At 45.0% G+C, this 17,408-nt stretch overlaps 1 long non-coding RNA gene across 1 annotated transcript in view; it reads left to right on the top strand.

The window, feature by feature from the left end:
• Window positions 1-14,270, top strand: part of LOC103673477 — a 17,428-nt gene extending 3,158 nt beyond the window's left edge. Inside the window, exons 2-3 of the long non-coding RNA XR_571409.2 lie at window positions 13,329-13,510; window positions 13,838-14,270. This is a non-coding gene — a long non-coding RNA (uncharacterized LOC103673477). The remainder of the gene's footprint in view (window positions 1-13,328; window positions 13,511-13,837) is intronic.
• The last annotated feature ends 3,138 nt before the right edge of the window (window positions 14,271-17,408 follow it).

Here is a 17,408-nt window from a genome sequence, read left to right on the forward strand (position 1 = left end):
CCCCCCCCCGAATTCTCCAAAGGGGATTTCATGAATGTCCTATAATTATATTGTAAGATAGCTCATCTCAGATACAGACCCTAATTGCGAATATCCGTTCTTAATTTCAGCTGCTTTGAAGGACGCTTGCCAGAGCCCCTCCCCCACAGAGTCAGCTTTATTTATATCACACAGCCCATATTTTTGACTTTGGACTTTTTTTAGGCTGCTAACAGAACAAACAAATAGAGATCCCTGTTGTCTCATGGCTTTTACTCTCCTCAGATGGGTGCCCCTGAAGGGCTTTGAACAGAGGAGGAATGGGACTTCTGCTTTAATGGGGTCACTAGGTCGCTGAGTTCCAAAGTAACTCATGAGAGGGGAGGAATGAAGGTTCTCGTGGAAGTGGCCTTCATAATTTCCAATTTCTAGGTCAACCAGGCCAGTGGCTTTCCAAATTGCTTTGAACATTACCTCCTGAGACAGAGTGTGACTCGGATGTACACTGACGCCACACGTGAAACCGAAACACAAGCTGCGTGAAACACAATCCTTTCAGATATGTATATTTCTTAATGACATTACAAAATGAATTCTGGTCAGGACCCACGAAATTGATCCATTACTGGGTTGGGATCATAGTTTACGAAATGCAGCTCCTCGGCCTACCTGTCATGATCACAACAGATCTTGGTATTTACCTCTGGAAAAGGGAACTGGCTGGCTCCGCCTGTGGGGGGCGGGAATCTTCATTGTTTCTCCTTTCATGACTTTAATTTTTGTATTAGGTGCAAGCACCTATTTAATAAATAAATCCTATTTTGAATCATTCTGGCAGAGCACGCACTTTCTGATTCTGACCTGCATGGCTTTAAAAAACCAGAGGCTGGGGCCAGCAAAGGTGAGTTGCCAGTGAATCTGTTTTGTTCAAGTTTATGATAAAAAAAAAATCGAACAGTATGTTTTCCACAAATACTTGGGAGGCAGAATGGCACAGTAGTTAAAAGTACAAGGTCTGGAGTTCAACTGATTTTGCGTTTCAGCCCTCATGCCTCCTGCTAATGTGACCCGGAGCAAGTTAACTTCTCTAAGCCTCAGTTTTCCTGTCTGGAAAAATGGACACAAACAAGGCCTACCTCAGGGGACTTTGCTAAAGGATGATATGGCATGGCCTATGCCTAGCACGCAGTAACCATTGAGGATATATTTTGAGCGACGACTCTGTGCCAAGTTGTGGGCATACCCAACTGAATGCTTTGAGAACCTAGTAAGGGCCGAGCGATCACACCAAAGGGACAGTACCATAGCTCTTGACTGATAGGGAGCCAGCTCAGAGGAAGTGAGGTCTGGGTTAGTATGCAAAAGGTAAGATGAATAGTGAGCAGAACAGAGAGGGGAGGGGAGGATGGGGGAGGAGAAGAGAGGAGGCGGGGAGGGAAGGGGAGGGGTGTGGAGGGGAGGAAGGGAGAGGGGAGAGGGGGAGGGGAGAGTCTTTCAGAGAAAAGGAAGATGTGGAAGTGAGGAGAAGGGAGAGCGAGAGGTTTGCTGAACTACGACACTCGACACTCGGGAACTTACTCTGATTCTCCCTGCCAATGCATAAATAAGGTTTTCAAGTCTGATTTAATCTTATTGCCTTGGCAGAATCTGAGAGGCTTCACACCTTGAAGAGCTCCCCATGAGCTCTTAAAATCCCCTCCACTTTAGACGTGATTTAATTAACACCACTCTTCAAGTCTGCCTTTGGGTGCTTGAAATGAACTGTTGAAAAAGGACCGAGTTAATTAAAACCCAACACTGGGCTCCTTTTCAAAAGGCCGGCATTGCAAACAGAAGGGCAATAACTGAAATGCTAAATCTAGTTTTGTAATGCAACCACTATTTTTAAAACCCCTATTGTGCACCCAGCACCATACCCTCATTAATGCTACTTAATAATTTAACGCGTACAAAGACAAATGGGCAAAAGATGGAAAAAAACCGTTCATAGAAAGATTCAAATGGCCTGGACCAGTCAAAGGATGTGGTTTTCTGGGTACAAAAACTGTTTAATATGCACTCACAAAAGTACTGTCATGTACTGTAATAAGTATAGTATTGAAATGAAAAAGCCTGATTATTAATAGATGCATGTGAGCAGTGGAGAAAATCATTGTACATTAATGGGGGTGAGTGCTTTTCACACTGGGATCATCTGCAGACACAGTTAAGAACCTAAAAGAAAAATTTTTTCCCTTTAAAAGGGGTTCTACTTCGCTCATATTTAGGAAATACTAATGTAACTTCTTTCACACACAACTTACAAGAGATAGGTGGGGTTCTTGACAACCAACCCCACTGCTCCTACCAAAGCTCAGTCTCCCCTCCCCAGTGTGGGGGGTATCTCTTTATCCAGTCTGATTCTTTGTTGTGGGAATAGAGTGAAACTCCTCTGGGCAGAGAGCAGTCTTAGGAAAGTACAAACTGAGACAGACTACTCGTCTCCTGTGTTCCTCTGGTTTTGGAAGTAGGAAGTGAGGCTCTGTCGGCCCCACGAAGAAGGTGTATCTTTGACCTTGCGGGTAATTGCGTTCCCTGAGTGCAGACTCAGTGTTTCATGAATAACAGAGTCACACCCAGGAGAGCATCATGACAATTAGAAATGCACTGACTAAAACACAAAGCTCAAAGCTTAAGTTTTTTTTTTTTAAGATTTTATTTATTTATTTGACAGAGATAGAGACAGCCAGCGAGAGAGGGAAACAAGCAGGGGGAGTGGGAGAGGAAGAAGCAGGCTCATAGCGGAGGAGCCCGATGTGGGGCTCGATCCCATCACGACGGGATCACGCCCTGAGCCGAAGGCAGATGCTCAACTGCTGTGCCACCCAGGCGCCCCTCAAAGCTTAAGTTTCCTGCAAGTATTGATCGAGATTGATCTGCCCCTATGCCTAATTGGCAACTGACTCGAACATTTTGGTCAAAGAAATTTCCCAGCATCCATCCAAATCATGGCCAAAATTTACTGTAAAAGAAAACCGTCTCTTTTGTTTCATATTGCTTTTTTTTTTCCTGTACCTTGCATCAAACTGAGGATACTTTGAACCAAGTGTGCAGCTGGAGAAGCCTGCATTATGGCTTCATAAGTAGGGATAGAGACCTCATTGCCAACCAACTTCGTCAACCGGGTGTTCAGCTTAATTGAGTTCAAATTAATCAGTGAAAACCACTGCCATATGTTGTGATAAATCCAGTCAGCACCCATTTAGGTGTGATTTTTCTAGTATCCCAGAAGTGAGGCTTTGCTCCTTGAGAAAGGTTACCCCATGCTGGACCTTCATTTGGCCCAGGCAGGTGTGATCCCACTGGAGTGGAACTGGTTTGACGTCAGAAGTTTGTATTTGGCCGGGGGCATAGGGGGAGGAATCTGGGTTAGACTTAAGATGGATAGAGACAAGTTACGTATAATCAATGTTGGCAGTTGTTTAGAAAGTCCTCTTAAAAATGAGTCATTACAACTTTTGTCCTGTTCCAGCCAGAGGGAGGTGATGGGTTGAGGAGGAGGTGGGGATGGGTGGTGGATGATTTTGCATCAGGCCTTCCCCATATTAGGGGCCATATTTTGATATTTGTGGGCCCCTTCCTCCACAAAAATATACTTTAAAAATGTATTTTATGGGGGTCCTGGGTGGCTCAGATGGTTAAGCATCTGCCGTCGGCTCAGGTCATGGTCTCAGGGTCCTGGGATTGAACCCCGAGTCAGCTGGGAGCCTGCTTCTCCTTCTCCCTCTGCCCTTCCCCCTGCTTGTGCTCCCTGTTTCTCTCTTTGAAATGAATAAATAAAATCTTTAAAAAAATGTATTTTATGATTGTACTAGCATAAATATAAATATAGTCCAGGCTGGATTTGTTATTATATATTCATTCTTATCAATTTTTTTCCTTCAAATTTTGAAAGAAATTAAAACATTTTCATGGGCCTCAGCACTGTGGGCTCTAGGCACTTGCTGCTCCTGGGTTAGTCTGCCCTGGGAGTTAGGCTGTCTTCATGAAAGACAGAAGCTCTTTCTTGGCTCGAGGACAGTCAGTGGCTTCCGGCTGTTGAAAAATGTTGGTGTAAAATAAGGGACAGAGCAAGCTTTAGGAGGAGCTCCCTCTGTTCCTTTTGGACGTGCAGTAGGGAGGCACGGGAAAGATTACCTGCAGAGCAGTAAAGTGAGAAATGGGATGGAAAGCGAAGGCTTGCCTGGAGAGGAGAGGTAAAACGAGGGGCTCCGAAGGGTCATTCAAGGCCAGGGGGTCCAGGCTAGAAGGACCACAACAGTAGTACTTACCGACCAACTGGCTTAGCGGCTAAGGAATGTTTGTCCTATACCAGAAAGTAAGTACCTATTGCTTCCAAGTCAGACTTGAACTTGGGGCTCTTGTAGCTGAGGCTCAGCCAGAAAGGGCCTGACAGCTTTGAGCTACTGCAGAAAGTAGGCTCCACCCTGGGCACAATTGGTAGGAGGCAGAAACAAACAAGCAGACAAAAAAAGGGCTAACTGACATGTTAAACTATGCTGGGACAGATCTGAGGATCTTGTAGAATGCTTTTTACTTTTCCGTTTACCCTAAATGCCTAATGATGATTATTATGAACCAACATGGCGAGTACTTCCTACCCATCAATCCCTATGCCAACAATATACATTATTTTATTTCATCCTCACAAAAAGACCTTTATGATTTACCTTTGTTGTCCCCACCTTCTCAATGGGGATTTAAGGCTCAGAAGGTTATGTAATTCACCCAGGGATGCATGGCTAGTGGAAGGTGGGTCTGGTTTCAAGTCAGTGTGATTCTGGAGTTTATCACCATTTACCACACTGCCCACTCACAACTTGGTAGATTTTGCACCCCAGAACAGTTGAGTTTGTCGGCGATTACCCGCTACGAAATTCCGGATGGGGAACCAGTGCTAACCACATTGTCGAGGGTCTCAGTGAAGTGCTACTTTTCAGCTGTCTTACCAACCACAAGTTACAAACCGGAGCGTCACAGGGATCAGAATTTTGGTCTGGTTATAGCCGCTCCCTGGTCCAGCGCAAGCTAGAACTGTCCCTAAAAAAGAGTTGGCCATTGATGTAGGGAGGGAGAGCCACTGACTTAAGCCTTCTTCAGACACTACCCCAAGGTTTCAACGTAGGTTATCTGCAAAAGGAAAGTCTAGGCCTTGTGAATGTGCTACTAATATGCTGGTAACCTTTTTGCATCGGTTCTCACGTGACAGGTACCATAGCTCTTGAGTGTGTGGGTCTATACATGTGAATGGTTCCCGAACAGATTGGGCTAAAACATTGTTCCCACTATGGTCTCTTCTCCATGATTCCTTTTTGTTTTTAGAGGCTTTGATCTTCTCTTGAAGAAATGGGGGATTATTAGATCAAGTGATTGAAGCATTATTCATTAGGGCTTTCTTGCTATAACCCCAAAGGTTTGATTTGTTTGTTTATTTACGTGAAAAGAGTTTTAGCTGTCGTCACACTTTCTTTTTTAAGTTTTCCCGACTGAGCTATAAATGGAATTGCATTCCAACATTACTACTCTCAACCAGTGTGAATATCCTTCGGGGGTGCCAGTATAAATATAGGTATTTGTTCCAACATGCTAAGTTAGGATGAAGACTGATGTAGACTTTTCTGGGTTTTGGATTATTTTGTCCAGTCCTCAAGTGCCTAGCCTGGACCCCCCTTTCCTGGAGCATTCCAGAAAGCCAGTGTTCTCAGTATCTTCCAACCTTGTTGCCATACCCATCCCACTTACAGCTTCTGATACAGACCCGGTCCTGAGAAAAAGCGTCCCTCACTTCCTTGCTCTCAACTCAGGCAAATCACATGCTAGAAATTTCTGTCTCAGCGGTGCTGCTTTTCTTCCTGGTCCCCAGCTTCTCTGGAAGACTCAGAGGTGACACACGAACGCTTTTTCTTGCTATTCCATTAGTGCCCTGCACTTCCTTGTACTCTTCCAGGACCTTTGAGGACCATTTTTTATTTCTACTTCGTGTGCTGTCTGGCATTTCTGCCAGCCCCGGAGCGCGTACCAATCCTGTTCTTGCAAACAAGGGGTACACACAGGAGGAGTCAGATGACCACCTCCTCAGGATACCTGTAACACGAACCTTTAACGGGGGCTAGACGTAAGGAAAGACGTGGAAATGCACCCAGTAGGACGGCTCACCTACTTTCTAGCTTCTGCTACAAAAAATCGTGATCGGTCCAGGTTCCTGAAAAATAACTGTGTCCCATCCTCTTTCATGCTGTGGGGAAAGGTTTTTCCTCGACTCAGACTTATGTTCTTGCCCTTGTCACTTGGAGACAGGGGACTGAGCTGCCCGAGACTGACAGCAGTCTTCATATTTTTTATGCCACAACTTTACTAGGGTCATATATCCCAAACCTACGACAGGCTTCTGAGAGTGGGGGACGACTTCTGACTCACAGCGTCAAGGCCCCAGGTGTTCGGCAGGTGCAGCTTTACCTGAACGCTAAGTCTTTGCGGACTGACATGAATAGGAGGACAGCTAAAGAAATTAGGCTTTCAAAAGATGGTCTGAAGCAATCTTTCGGTCCCTGGTATTCAGGGTTTCATCCTCCCTCAACCAAGGCTGGTCAACCAAGCGCACTGCACTTTGATGGGCAGGCCAGCCGCCACTTACAGATCGGAGGTGCCCCTTGTTTTGCGTAAATTTCATCTGGATGGGGAAGAAACAGATAACCCTCTCTTGTCTTCTCTGCCCCGATTCTCACCTTGTGCTTCATGAGGGACATGCCTATAGTCACAGGTACGTACCAAGCACAACAGGATCCCAAAAAAGAATAGAACTCAGGGAAATGGCTGCCAGTTTACCAGGCTCCTTCTCCCCCCCCCTTTTTTAAAAACTCCTTTGGAAAGCTATTGAAGTCTAGATGTTTCTTAAGGAGGTTTAACTCAGAGATCTGAGCCAGGGCTGATCCGGAGGACTCAGGAGGGTCTTATCAGTTGTAACATTGACCTTAGGAGATGAATCCTGTTCTTGGTATGGCTGGAAGGCCCAGCACTCTGACACCTCCAAACCCTATGGACATTGAAAGATGGACTGGTTTTCTGGGGGAGATTTAGGGTTGTGGGGGTCCTCTGGAAACACACTAGACTCAGTCTTCATGACTGGAGACTACCTGACACAGAGCAGTTCTAGGCTCTCAGGGCTGAGGGGTGGGGAATCCCAAACCTTCCTGAATTTTTCCCGGGATTTCAGTAGATGGGTGGTGTCTCTTGGTTCACAGCGGACTTTCCATTTTTGTGTCTTTATTATTCACAAGAGTCCTTCCCAAGGCACAGAGATAAGTGACTTGTCTTGGGCTGCAGGGTGAGTCATTAACAAATTGAGAATTGCGCCGTGCCTTCAAAGTCTAACTTGGCCCCTTGACCAAAACAGCATTGAGTCTTTCTTGAAAAGATCAAGTCACAGGTGGTAAATCTTTGGTCTCTGCCTTTGTTCATCTTATTTTTAGTTACTAGCAGGTATTATTTGAAAAGTCTGTTAACCTTCATAATTGATCTGCATCATACAATTTTATTTTTATATGCTCCTTTTCTGCTGAGTTGTTTCATGTAAAAATACAGAAATCCATGTAATAAAAAATAAAATGACATATCAAGATTGTCTATACCCTGGAAACCATCCCTGCTATAGCCCTTGCTCTGGGCTGCACCTGTTCCCATAGTTAAGGGAAGCAAGTACTCAGCTCAATGTCTAAGAGCAATTCTCGTTCTGATCTTGAATATGCCATTTTTGGTTTTTTCACAGGGACTTGTCTATATAAACTGGAAGCATGCATTCAGACTATGAACATAAATGTCAAAAATCTGTGGAATTTCATAGCTTGTTTTGCTGAGAAAAAAATCCCTAAGAACATTGATCAGAAATCTGATGAATTTCTGGAGGGGCCAGAAGGTCTCAGAGGTACACCCCTCTTCCCTCTCCTTCTTTGGAGATGCACCAGCCAAGACAGCCTAAAACTAGTTTCCAAAGAGGTCAGGGGCCATCAGACTTTGAGTTTTGTAGAGTTTTCCTTAGCTTTTAAGTAAACGTTGTTAGGTTGTTAGTTCAATGGTTTGTTTCTTTGCTTTGCGCACCAGACGGGTCACTCCTGAAATCCTGGTCTGCCCAGCAGCGCTGTACTTAGTAACATCTGGGATAACTTCCTTCTCACTTAATCTTGACTGAACTCCACGCTCTCCAGTTAGATACGTGGTACAGTTAAACACCATTAATCCACACTCACTCCTTTTAGAGATTAGTCATTCCAGAGGTAGGAGATGAAGCTTACTATTTTAAAAAACATTCGTATGAAGAAACTGTTTATTAAGCCTAAGTATATGATTGTAGGAGCAAAGAGCTCAACTGCTAAGAAGAAAACTCTTTGAAGATCCAAATACTTTTTAAAGTTGTGGCTACTAATTACAGGGAAGTTGAACAAAGTAGACTGAGCAACATTCTAAAAGGATTTTCAATTAATATGTCCTGTGAAGTTAAAAAATAGAAATAACACAAAACTCCATATCCTTAAAGATATTCTATAGATGAGACTTTTTTTTAAATAAGGCATTGGCCTTCTTTACATCAATTGGTCCAAACTTGAGAAGTTTAACCAGATGTCATAATGTTATAAGGTTTGGAGGGACAGAATGAATCATGATTTCTGAGGGCAGTCTCAACCTCTGGGATTTGAGTGTGGTCTTCAAATGCACGAGTCTCTTCAGGTGCGTGCATGTGTGTGTGTGTGTGTGTAAAGGTGTGCACCCACGCAGGTGTGTGTGTGCTATGGTGACAGATGTTCGGTCCTGAAGGCGCTTAATGGAGCAGACCCAGGGAAGGGAACAAAGGCAATCGAAGTTACCCACAGAAAAGAGGAAAGAAATCATCTCAAAAATTTGAAGTTAAGTAAAAGAGAGACTTTGCAGCGTAGAAAAAACATGGAGGGAGGTTAGAGGCACATGTAACTTCATCAGAAGTATTAAGATCCTTGACGGAATAAAAAATGGAACCCACCAGAATAGAATTTCTGAAATAGTTACTTCTCCATTTGCATAGGGTCTATGTTTGGGGATAATAAATGAGTTTTGAGGTTTGTCACTGAGAATAAGAGGCCTGTATTATATTCCTGACTCTGGCAATGAGGAAAAAAACCCAATTCAACCAATTTTTAGGGAGAACACAGACATGCAAAACTTCTCTGAGAACTTTTGTTGTAGTTAGTAGAATCTTTCTTATTTTTCCTTCTTTCTTTGATGCTGGCAAATTGCCTCATTCCTCTGAGGCTGATTTAAAATGACAGATGTGGACACCACATACCTGCTTCATCTTTATCTTACACTGACTATGGTATTCTGAGGATGAATGGACACTATTCCAAAACAGATTATTTTTGTGGCTGTCTGGTGTTCTTTGTCCACAGGGATGACCCTTTCCCACATTATTTGAATACTTCTACTTCCAGATATAATTTGTCATTTCATAGTTTCATGGCCACTTCCAGCTCTCGGTTAAGCCAGCCTGCCCATCCATCTCCTGCCGGTGCAGCAACGGCGTGCCACCAGGCTAGCCAGAGGCTCTGCTGCCATAGCTTAGGACCATGTGGCTGGAGACAGAGGCTTCGGCAAAACTTTCTCTTTCCAGGATGCCAGCATCATGAACCAAGTGGACACATAACAAAATGATATCATCGGGGTTCCTCCAAAAAAAAAGTACCTTCCTCACTCATTGGCTCCAAGGCCTGGAATTCCTATTGAAAGAGCCAAATACATATGGTATGTGTATGAATTGAAGCCTTCTAAAATAGCGCTACTCAAGTTAGAGAATGAGTAAATGGGAAACCTGGGACTGGATCTCGATCTTTTGTCTTCACATTAAGTGTTTTTACTACTAACCAGGCTGCTTCCTCCATAAAATATTCTACCCTAAAAAATATTTTAGCACAATTAGTTCAGCAGATTAATGGCCTTCAACAGATAAATTGTCCCTGTTTAGAACACATTCTAGAGCAGATGTGTGTGGATGTGTTTTCCCCAAGTTTTTATAATGAATTTCAGAAAGAGAGAGAAGTTGAAAGAACAGTACATGGAACATCCATCTACCTTCTGCCTGGTCTTTACGACTATTAACAGTTTGCCCTCTTTGCTTCTTTCTTTTAAAAAATAATTGGTAGTGGCACCTGGGTGGGTCAGTCCGTTAAGTGTCTGCTTCTGCTCAGGTCATGATCTCTGGGTCCTGGGATCGAGCCCCGTGTCGGGCTCCCTGCTTAGAGGGTAGTCTGCTTCTCCCTCTCCCTCTGCACCCGCCCCCTACTCGTGCTTTCTTTCTTTCTGTCTCTCAAATAAATAAATCTTTAAAAATAAATAAATAAAAACTAAAAATAATTTGTAGATATCGTGATACTTTACCCCTAAACACATCAGCCTAAATCCCCTAAGTATAAGGACACACCCCATATACCCATAATTTTCATTTAAAACAACAATAATTCTATAATAATATCTAATAACTAGTCTATAGTCCCTTTTTTCCTCAGTTGTCTAGTTCCGGTTCAAATGTTCTCAATTCCCCTAAAAATGTCTTTTACAGCTCTTTTCTCTAGAAGTAGGATCCAGACTAGAATCACTCACTGGCCTTGGTCATTATATCTCTTTAATTTCTTTTAATCTAGACCTGCATTTACATACAGTAGCTATTAGCCAGATGTAGCTGGTAAGCACTTGAAATGTGGCTAGTCCAAACTGAGGTGTCTTTACCTAAAAAAAAAATTTTTTTCATGTCATCTCTGCACCCAATGTGGGGCCTGAACTCACAGCCCTGAGATCAAGAGTTGCATGCTGTACTGACTGAGCCAGCCAGGCGCCTCTGAGATGTCCTTTAAGTGCAAAACATACATCAAATCCTGAAGGCTTAGCATAAAATATGGAATGTAAAATATCTCATTAGCATGATTTTAATGTTGATGTGTTGAAATAATATTTTGGCTAACTGAGTTAAATAAAATATGTTATAAAAATTGGTTTCATCTATTTATTTCTTAAATGTGACCACCAGCAGATTAATAATGACATATATGGTTTGCATTGCGTTTCTATTGGGCAGAGCTGGTTCTAGAATGTACCACGTTCCTTTCTGCCCTATGACATTGACTTAAATGTTTGACAGTTCTTTTAGAATATGACAGATATAGTTTAGTGGGAAAGAAAGGGCTAAGAAAAACCAGCAGGAAGGGCTACTTCTTGGGAGGGCCTGGATGGATGTCCTGATGGGAGGAACCCCAATGAATTTGCTGAAAGAAGGTGCTGCAAATATCCCTCCACGCCATGCATTTGCTCGGCCTAGCCAGTGGATTGACCTTTGCTCTATCTGCCTCCTTCATATAGATTCGAAAGTGTCTGAGGATTCACTTTCATGTCATATTTTAATTTTTCTTTTTTTTCCCCTCGTGGAATTTTTTCCCCTCAGTTTTCTTTCTTTTTCCTTTCTGTGCCTGCTCACTTCTAAATTCATCCTCTCAGCTCACTGTGCTCTGCAGTGCTGTTTTAGCCATCTCCCAGGAGTTCCTGGAATTGTTGCCCTGGGTAGATCAAGGGGTGTTAGAGACGGAGCAGGCTGTAGGCAGGACCTCCCCTTAACTCTCCCCCTCCCCACTGCGGCCAACAGCTGACCCCGGGGCCACCTCCCTGCCAGGACGGTCAGGCAATGGGTCATCAGACATCTCGCTTTGAAGACAGCAACTTTTCATTTTTTTATTACAAAAGTTATGTGTGTTCATCTTAGTAAAGATGTGAAATACAGATAAGGAAAAAATGTTCTTACTCTGGCCTGACCATATACCGTCGGCTAGTTTGGCGGCTATTCCCGGCATGGCGGCCGTCTTCCTGAAGCTCCAATGTTCATTTCCTACTGCTGATCTAACAGTTACTCCAAATTTAGGGACTTAAAGTGACACAAATTTATAACCTCACCATTGAGCAGGTCACAAGTCTGAGTTGAGTCTCATGGGCTAAAATCGCATGTTGACATGTTCCTTCTGGAGGCCCCAGGGGAGAATCCGTTTCCTTAACCTTCCCAGCTTCTAGAAGCTGCTGGCACTCCTTGGCTTGTGGACACATCCTCCATCTTCACAGCTCAGCACTCCGATCTTACTTCATTGCCAGATCACCTTTTTCTGACTTTGTCCCTCTTGCCTCGTTTTACGAGGACCCTTGTGCCCACACTACGCCTACCAGGATAACCTCCCCATCTCTAGATCTCTCATGTCTACCTGCAAAATCCCTTTTGCCATGTAAGGTAACAGACTGACAGGTTCCAGGAATTAGGTCATGGACATTTCGGGGGGGGGTCCACTCTTCTATCACACCTTCCCACCCTCAAAACACATTCTGCTGTTTGTCTGCACTTATGTACACGCAAATGGTTATTGTTACGATATCAGGAATAGGGAGAAGTGGGTTTTTTTGCTGTTTTGTGGGAGAAAAGAAAAAGCAGAAGGGGAGAATGGAAGGTTTGGTGAGGTCTATTCTAGTTCTGGCTGGAGTACTGGACTTGAGACCTGCTGGAGAGGCAGTGATGACCAGAAATGGATGGAACTATGTAGAAAAGACTCTGTGCCTCTGGGCCCATGGACCTGCTCTAGGACCAGGAAAAAAATGTGGCTCAGAGTTAACTCTCTAGTCAAGAACCCAGCAGATTTCCCATGCACTGGGGATGGAAGCATGGGGGCAGCTGGCGAGGACAGTGTGGTAGGGACACGCTCGTTCTTTGGTGGCAGTGGCAGAGGTTGTGCATGAGAGAGGGCTGGGAGGGGAGGGAAGGGACAGGTGCATGCCACAGGTCAACTATAGATGATCATGGGACAATGATGCCCCATTTAGAGGCTCCCAGAAAGTCCTCCTATGACACAAATGGAGATATTAGAGGCTGAACGTGTGTGTGTGTGTGTGTGTGTGTGTGTGTGTGTGTTCCATTTAGCAGTATATCTTGATCACTTTTTCCACGTAAGTAATTTCCTTCTGTGATAGATGGGACTTCCCCATATTCCATGTTTGGAGATGTGCCAGTACTTGTTCAACTACTCCTTTCTTGCTAGGGTTCCCAATTTTCCATTTAAAGTCATACTATGGTGAACATTCTTGAAGCTTCCACAAATCCACGATTACTTCCTTAGGATAACTTACCTGAAAGTGGACTTGCTGTCTCAAGGGTACAGGAATCATTCTGAGGCTTTTGAAGTATGAAGTACAGTTTCCTTATCTGTAAAAGGAAAGGGTGAGGTGAAATTGGTGGCTTTCAAGCTCTTTTCTTTTCTTTTCAGCCAACAGACTCTGCCAGCAGAAACTTTTGCAGCAGCTGGGAAGTAAATAAATCAGAGGTGAACCCACTGCGGTGGAGCGGGGCTGGGCGCATCTGTTTCTGCCTCCCCGGCCCCTCGGCTGCCAGAGGCTCGGAGGAAACTTCAGGTCTCTGAGACACACAGGCTGCAAACCACAGGGCAAGGTGACCTCACATTCCTTTCCACTGACTCCTCTGCTATCAGGTGCTTTGATTGAACTGCCAGCAGTCTAGACCCTGCTGAGATCACTGTCGCTGGGTCCCCGCCAGACCCCTCCCCTCCCCCAAGAGGTGGTCGGTAGGTACTTGTTAATCTTAGATGGCAGCCAGTTCACAACAGGCCAGAAGCAAGGAGGGGTCCCACAGGTCACACCTGCTGGAGGGAGGTGACTGGGGAGCCTGGATGTGATAGATGAATTGGGGAAATTCCTGTGACTCAGAACTCGGGGAATGTAGACAGTACAGAATAAAAATATAATTCTAAATATACAGGTGACTTTGGGAATATCAAATCCAACCTCCTCTTTCTGCGGATGAGAGACACGGAACTAGAGAAGGCAAAGGTTTTGTCCCAAGGCACACAGCAACTCGGTAGCAAAACCCAGCATCCTGCAAGCTACCTATGTCCTCTCCTGCTTTTACTACATTTGAACGTCCCTCCCTCCCCATAAAGGGAAAAGGACAGAAGGGAGAAGAAACCAACATTTAAAACACCAAGGATGTGCCAAACAATGATCGATGCCTCCCGTGACTTTGTTCACCCTGCCAGGAGGGAGCATTATGCCGTCTTGCATCTCTGACACCAAAGACCATCCTTCTCCAACGTGGATCTATTTTGCTAACTTAGAGAGGTACCTGTTGCCTACATATCAGATTGCAGAGGACTTTGGGAAGTAATTTTGAGACCAAATAAAGTAAAAGATGATAAACAAGACCTGATAACAGACAAAACTCTAAATAGGATCTAGAGGTAGCAATTTGATCCAGACACATCAACTTGAGAACAGGTATGACCTGAAACTCTGCCGAGAACATGTCCTTGGAGATGCTTTCTTGGCATGAAAGTTGGTGCTATGGGGAAAGGTCTTGCACATAAAGAGAAATCCTCTGCCTCAAATCAGATTCCTCTGGGAAATACCATCTAGTGTTCGACGCTGTAGGGCCCTCGCTGAATGGGAAACCCAAGGTATTCTTCATAAGAATGGGAGGCTTGGGTCCAAATCTCCAGTCATTCAGAACACGTGGGCCCCCAAACTGGGGAGTTGAGGATAGGTGCATAGTTACCATGAGTTTGAACTTGAGCACCTGTTTTCATCCAACTCGGATCTACTGGAGGTCTTGCCATGATGGGGAGCAGGAGAAGGGGGCATTCTAGGCCTTCTCCATCAATGTCGAACTGTCTTGGAAGTTTACAATGCTATAGATCGGAGTTCATAGGCATGAGTTACAAGAACACTAGGAAAACTCTTAAGTTTACTGATGGGATTTGGTGTCTTTTGCACAAAAGCGGTATGACTCAGGAGGTCCACTGTATTGCAGTTCATGAGCCCAAGTTTTCATGAGTAAAACAGCCTTCAAACTTTCTCTTGAATGTAGCTCGAGTCCTACTCTGCTTCCCCACTTCTTGAATGGATTCCAAAGCCACTTCCCTTTGCCCAAGTCACATAAGAGTAGCTTTTGTTTTTTTTAAGGTTTCATTTATTTGAGAGAGAGAGCGAGAGAGAGAGCTCAGAGGGAGCGAGAGAGGGAGAAGCAGACTCCCCACTGAGCAGAGAACCTGATGCAGACCTCAAACCCAGGACCTTGAGATCATGACCTGAACCGAAGGCAGACACTTAAGTGACTGAGCCACCCAGGTGCCCCAAAAGTAGCTTTTTATTCCTGAGAACTACAAGCTGCTACACCAGTCTGGTGTGCTCTCCATTGTGCCCCCTCCTCCACTTCCACCAGGGCCCAGGCCCTGCTGCTTTCCCGACTGATGGCATCACCCTCTACAGTCTTCCCGATGCTCAGCACATTGGTTGGTTCTTTCCTCTATTATACCACGAGATTGTCAGTAGCTGCTGTACTGTATTGTTTTAAAATTTTTCATGTGTGTGAATCCCATTGAACTCAACATTCACACAGTTCTTGAGCTTAGGGAAGAGATGGGGCGATGAATTTGACTACCATTCCAGTGCAGGAAATCTTAGAGAATGCAGGCATGAGAGTAGGACTTTGCAGTCAGACTGCCTGAGTTTAAATGCAGGCTCTGCCTGGGTTAAGTTACTTAACTCACCCGTGCTCCAGTCTCCTCATCCGTAAAAGGGGCATACAGAGAATTCATGTCCCGTGCCCGGCACATTGTAAGTCCTCAAAAATGCCAGCTGCTATTTTATTATTTCCACTTTCCAGGCACTGGGTGGGCCACTTTCATCCACGATCTCATCTATTCATAAGAATTTGATAGGGTGTTGTAGCAAACACTGTGGGTTATCTGCACGCCAGCCGGCTCCTGCTTCCTCCTTGCCTGCAGAGTCCGACCACCCTGGGCTTGGGAAAGGTGATTCAGCCCTCAGTCCAGGGTTAAGTGCCGAAGAAACCAGGCACGGCATCCGTCCCCGGTGATTGGTTCAGAGGCGGTCATGTGACCCTGTTCAAGCCAGTGAGGCCCGAGCAAAGCTTGGCTGGCGGGGCGGGAGGTAGGGGAAGTTTTCTTCGCTGATGAGAGGTACGTAGAAAGAGACATCGGTCTTCCCTACTCTGGACCTTGTGGTGTCTGGATGTTTGCCTGGAATTTCTAGAGCTGTAACGGAAGCCAGCACAGAGGGAGGAGGCCAGAGCCGAGCAGAGGCAGGCCCCTGCTCCTGGCACACGTGCACACCTGCGTACTTGCTGTTACCTGAGATGGGACTTCCCCTGGTTATCAAAGCACTCAGGTCAGGCTTTTTGCGTAACTGATGCCCAAAGAAAGCATCCTGACTAATATACTGAAGTATTTGGCTCCCTGTGTCCCAGATGAGGAAATGGAACTTCGGAGAGATTTGCAGTATTTGCTCCAAGTCAGGCAGACAGCAAGTGGCCAGGCCGAGCGGAGCCCCTACGTGCTCTGTGGCCTCCAGGGCCCGGGGCGTCCCGGGACAAATGTTGGTTGTTTACTGCACAGACAGCACGTCGGAGACGGTGATGCTTACCAATCTGTGCTGCCTCCGGGTCGTCGAGGGGTTCTGGGACACAGAGCGCGGTAACACGCCATGCTAATGCAGTTTTCACGACTTTCCAACCCAGGGTGCGTGCTGAGTCTCATGAGTCCTCCTGAAAGCAAGAGAAACAATGATCTAAAGTGGTTCTCATTTCTAGGGCATACTGCAACACACTCAGCTCTGTCATAAGTCGTGCTTGCTCTTTCTTTCAACAGTAGACTTTGGTTTGGTAGTTGCAGCTTCTTAATGTCTTATTTATTTATTTATTTATTTATTTATTTATTTATTTATTTATTTATTTAAAGACAAGATTCATGCTGTAAGTGCCTAAGAAGAGGCTCGTTTCCTTTTCTGCAGCAGTTGTGCAGAATTGATCTCAGCATTGATCTCCACCCTAAGAAAGTCCTCTTCCCTGGGATCTGGAAGGAGAGCTTGGGGTGAGGTATGTAAGAACAAGGTCCAGTCTGCGTGGGAGAGGGATGTCTCAAACTCTTCTTACCCGAGGAGCCCCGCCTGTCTTAATAGATGCCTCTTTGACTTTTGTCAGGGGTTGGGATATTAAAGCACACCTTTAATCCTACTGAAAGCCAGCCAAGGGGAAAGTCACCAATAAGGACATAGCTCACAGTCACAGAGGCATGATTGGGTGGCCCTTTATGTCCCTACCTCGTACAGTCTGTGCCCGCCAAGCTGGGTCCTCACAGTACCTGCACCTGAGTCAGTGACCTTGACTAACGTGGCCAAATGAAGGAGTTTAAGCCAGTGGGCTCAGAATATAGCTGGATCATTACCTCTCAGCATTAATCTATGATAGCCAAATTAATTGTTAAAGCCGCCTCCTATCTTAAGAAATAATCACAGGAGAGAAGCCAATAATTGTA

The sequence above is a fragment of the Ursus maritimus genome, unplaced genomic scaffold (assembly GCF_017311325.1).
Source record: "Ursus maritimus isolate PB19 unplaced genomic scaffold, ASM1731132v1 scaffold_35, whole genome shotgun sequence".
NCBI classification, from domain to species: domain Eukaryota; kingdom Metazoa; phylum Chordata; class Mammalia; order Carnivora; family Ursidae; genus Ursus; species Ursus maritimus.